The 5,181-nt window shown below is 33.0% G+C and overlaps 1 pseudogene; it reads right to left on the bottom strand.

Moving 5' to 3' along the window:
* Positions 1-877: 877 nt before the first annotated feature.
* On the bottom strand, positions 878-1,518 carry LOC149151519 (uncharacterized; annotated as a pseudogene).
* Between the last annotated feature and the right edge of the window lie 3,663 nt (positions 1,519-5,181).

The following is a 5,181-nucleotide window of genomic DNA, read 5'->3' on the forward strand; positions in this document are numbered from 1 at the left end:
TCGGTTCAACAAGAGACACACCTAATTCTACTAGTCAACTATGATGGTCAAAATGACCAATAATGTTATGGTCAAACCTAGTCAAACAACCCTCTTGTCAAGTCAATCTTCTGCCCAACAAACTCAGCCTTCCCTGATCTGCCTAGGTCAAAATTTAGCCTCCCAAAACCTGCCCAAAAACTTGGCCCTTCTGCCTAGAATATCAATCATGTTGCCCAGAAGTTTGACCTGCTACCCAAAATATGCCCAAAAAGTCACACATGCAAAGTCAGAGAGAGAGAGAGAGATAAGATGTTTGAATGTCTTCGTTCGTTTTCTTCTTCTCCTTTTCTTGGATGCCCATAAGATCTCTTGTTTGAGATAAAATTGAGCCTTGTGGATGAGATCAAATGCCTTGTATATAACATTATGCCTTGCTTGAATGAGTGTCTCTTCGCTAGGGCCGATTTGACAATTTTAGAGCCAAAAATTCAAAATTCAAACTTTTCTCTTTTGAAATCAACATGAAGAACATGTCTTACATTTTCGTTTTATATATCAAGGGCTAAAATATTAACTATGAAGACCAACCATAGGTACAAAATTCAACACTAAAGACACACTAATACACTAATGATGTACATATGAATTACAATCTATAAAATCGAGTCTACAATTTATGTCCATATACAAAAAAAAGGAGGGATAACTATTACTATAAGTAAATACGGGTAACACTAATAACCTGGATTATATAATATAAACAATGATGCTTATGGAAATTAAATTAAACCTACCTGTGGAAAGAAATTAACCTTTGGAAGCAAAGATGTTTTACAAATATGTGCATTCTTCTTTAACAAGGCCCCACATGATACTTTTTTCCCTTAGGCATCTCTCAATTATATTTTATGAAGTTTACGACAACATATGCCAATTCATTTTGATGTAAATTGTTACCATGATCGGCTCATCTATAACTTGAAGAATATGATTTTTTATAAGCTTATCAAATTCAAAGGCATCCATAATAAGTATAATCTCATCCTTAGAGTCGTGAATACTTAGCACCTTGCAATTTTTAGGAATAGATAGTAGTGCCAATTCCATATTAATTTGAAATTGATCCATCAAACTCTCCTTTGTGACACAGTACTCCACATTCCCATACCTATTCTTAACATCAATAAAACCATCATCATTGATCCTGTGTTCAAAATCTTTACCCAAGCACTCCTTTATGCCTTTGTCCAAGGCATATTGTCCATTAAAATTAATAACACTGTTAATATGATGATATTTAGAACCATAGAGTAACATGACATTGCCTCCTTTACTGTGCCCAATGATAGTATTCACTTTATGCTCCTTTCAAGAGAAATATAGATTTGCAGTATGCAAACCTTGAACTTCCTTCCAATAGTTTCCATATAGAAATTTGCCTTCACTTTCCCTATTTCCATAAAATTCAAAGCGAAAGGCACTAATTCCTTCACTTACTAATGCAGCTTCCAAACGAACCAAAGTGTCATTTTCACAATAGTCATATTTTATACATTGATATTATCTATGAGAATATTTCAAAATAGGAGGTCCTTGGAAACAACTCTAATAGTGACAGGCTTCGCAATCAAATCACTATACTCCAAAAATTGGAAAACCACTAGTCATTTTGAATGTTGTCATGGTTGGACCATGTGTTTATGTCATGGTTAGAAGTCTCAGTGTGTATCAATATATAGAACACAAGAATATTATATATAATTAGTGCACTAATTCACACTATCAATATAAGCACATCAACCAAAATAAAACCTTTAACCACCCAATTTTTTTTCAAATAATAGTGAACATTTATTAAAACCTCCAGTCTCAATTACAAAAGTTTTAGAATACATTTCTTAATTTTTCCCAATCTTGTAGCACTAAAAACTTTTGTTTTAACCACCCAAATTTTTTTTAGTAATAGTGAAAATTTATTAAAACCTCTAGTCTCAATTACAGAAGTTTTAGCATATGTTTCTTAATCATTTATCCCAATCTTGAAGCACTAAAACTTCTGTTAGAAGGTGTTTTCCTTGTAGAACCCCCTATAATTACATATTATTTCTTTAAGAATTCATCACCCTCTTATATTTTCTTAATAATATATGGACCATAAATATTAACAATGGGGTAGGTTTTCCATGTATGTAGAGAATGTAACTTTGTCTATATACTTATAAGAACCAAGGAAGATATTAGTAACTACAATGAATGACTTCATCAATTGACCAACCTTCATAAGGACCATTTTTATCTTATGCTTCAAAATTTGAGTTCTTTAGAAACTCAAATAATATCCCTTGAATTTTTCCACCATGGTCATAACCTTTTGAATTTACAGTACACCTAGTTTTTGTTTCTTAATAAGTCATTATCGAGATTTCTTCTATGAGGCAAACCCAAACCTCTAATGTTAAGGGAGAGAATTGTCATAACTTAACCTTCCTTAGGACGAGCCCTATTCTAAGGAGGCCCACTATAGTTTTTTTCTTTCCACTCAAATTGTCTCACTATGTTTCTTTTCTTACCAAATATTAACAATGATTTCCCTCTTAACATTTGGTGGCTAGTTGATTTACTTGATTCCAACCCTACTACTCCCATGACCTCCCCAATTCTAGACTCTTCCACAAAATCTTTGGATGATATTAAGTCATATATAGGGATTTTTTAAGGACATCATTATTAAATGATTTCTTTGAGCCATTACTCCCTAATTCTTTCCACATTTCATCTATCATTACTTCTCGTGGGGATAAAGTGTCTACATGAAAAGTATAGGATGTGATGGGGCTTTATAAACTCTCCTAGTTAGGGTATGGAATATATAAAACCAATTCTTGAACCTATTTAGGGTTGGTCTTCCCCATAACCTTCATGCCTATGGAACTAGATCATAACCCATGGGTTGATTTAAAGTTTCCTCTCCTCACCAAGGAAGACAACGATGGCCTAAGGAGGCTACTACATCACTAACACTTAGATTAGTGTGTAAAAAGAAGCTTGATGGGGAACACAATATTTCCCTAACTCACTCCTATGAATGGTTTCACAATGCACTGGAAATTCCCTTTGCTCAATAAAAAGACTGGGAAAATCCTATACCATATATGACAACTTACAATTTGAGGAATTAAGGTTAGAGAGAGATTTACTAATTTATACATAGATTTTGATCTTTACCATTGCTTCCCACCCTAGCACCAATTATTCCAGGGATGTCAAGGGGTTAGGTTCTTAATTGGGCCATGTTAAATATGTTAGTAGACTATAGTAATTATGTGCATATTATTCAATTATTTGGGTAAATACAAATAAATTAATTATGGATAGTAAGTAATTTGTGATTATACGTTGCATGGATAGATCCCAAGTTTAAGCTTAACTTAGAGAATCTTTTAGTTATTGGCTTAGTCCATTACAAATAAAAGAGAAAACTTCATGCAAGCATCTACTCTATAAAAATTAAAGTACTTAGGTTCTCATTGTAAAAATGTGAAATAATTAAGCATTACCCATTACTCTATGGATGCTTCCATTTCAAGAATTTTACCATATATATCATGTGTTATGTGTGAATTTGTTAATTTTTCTAAGAAAGTATGGCACCACATCACCTCCACCAAATCAACAACTCCAACCTCACTTCGTGACACATGACATCACCATGTCACCCTCAATTCATTCAACATGGTCAATGAGAAATAAATCACATGGTACCACATGGCACTTCAAATCTCCCATGTCGTCATTCACATTTAATTTAGGAGAGGCAAATTTTAAAATACCATAATTGGGCCATTTGGACTTGGATTTTGGTGTTGGTTTTTCAAAGTGTCTATTTTTCTCTACCTAAAAGCATGGGTGATTTCATTATTTTTTGTAATCTATCGAGTGAAATTGGAATTATTAACAAAAAGGCAAGTCTCATCTTTGTTTTTTAAGCTTTTTAAGGCCAAATATTCCTCATACATACTCTGCTCGCTTGCTTTCTAAACTAGATTTTTTTTAGATCTACAATATGGTACAATTTGTTTTAGCTTATTCATCCTTTTATATTTTGATTTTGAAAAATGAATACTCATGAGGGTCAAGTAACTAACACAAGCTAGTGTCCCTAGAAATCATACATGGAGGATTTACTTAGGAGTAAATTGGTGTATTTGGAAAGAAACATTGAAATAGTTGGAATGGCTCTCAACTATTGGAAAGAAACATTGAAATAGGTTGGAATTGAAGCTAAATGAAGCACCGTGAGACAAGAATGTGAACTTAATATGTACCTTAAACAACACTAGAGAGTCGGTTAAAAATTTGAATGGATAAAGGGAATTTAAATTTTAAAATATAAAATTCAAAATTCTACTAATAAATCAGGGGATCTATCTCTATGGAACCAGCATGTTATGATAGTAGAGGAAGGACCTTATACATGCAAATATAGGCATGTGGTTGATGATATTTGAGTGGGGAGGTTGATGGATAACAGATGACCAAAGTGGGGGAGAAAAAATATGTCAAAAAATAGTGATATCATATAATGTTTAGACTACTCTTGAATTTTTTTATTTTCTTATTATTTTTACATTTTTGTAAGTAGTGAAATTGGAAATTGGGGCAGTCTCGTACTCACATGACATGAGGTCACTTCCAATGGCAACCACTATAACAACTAGGTGTACCATGCCACCAATACTGTGGACATGGGTAAATTGGGGGGATTAAACTAAGGACCTCATAATATTTTACATACCACTTTACATAACACACTTTTCCAAGTGAGCTACACCATCGAGGGTAGACTACTCTTCAATTTAGGATTAAATTAATCCTAGATTTTTTGTCCTATTCTATTCTATTTTAATCCTAATATTTTTCCCAGGAAAAAACATACTTGAGTTGAAAAACAAAGGACAATACAAAGGTTAATTCTGCACAATAACAACAAGAAGCTTCCTAAATAGTATTGTTATAGAACCTCCACCCAAAAATCCTTTGCTTTACAAAAAAATCATAAATAACTTCCATCAAATTTGGCAAACTAAACAATTAGAACAATTCCAAAAGGGACACATTGTTAGTTCACAATGAAATCATATAAAAGGCCAAGAGTCATGGATTCGTTAGAACCCTCATGTGAAATCATTTGATACGATC

The sequence above is a fragment of the Pinus tabuliformis genome, chromosome 9, assembly GCF_031772625.1.
Source record: "Pinus tabuliformis cultivar Carrire ecotype Pingquan chromosome 9, CPIR1, whole genome shotgun sequence".
In the NCBI taxonomy this organism is placed as follows: Eukaryota; Viridiplantae; Streptophyta; class Pinopsida; order Pinales; family Pinaceae; genus Pinus; species Pinus tabuliformis.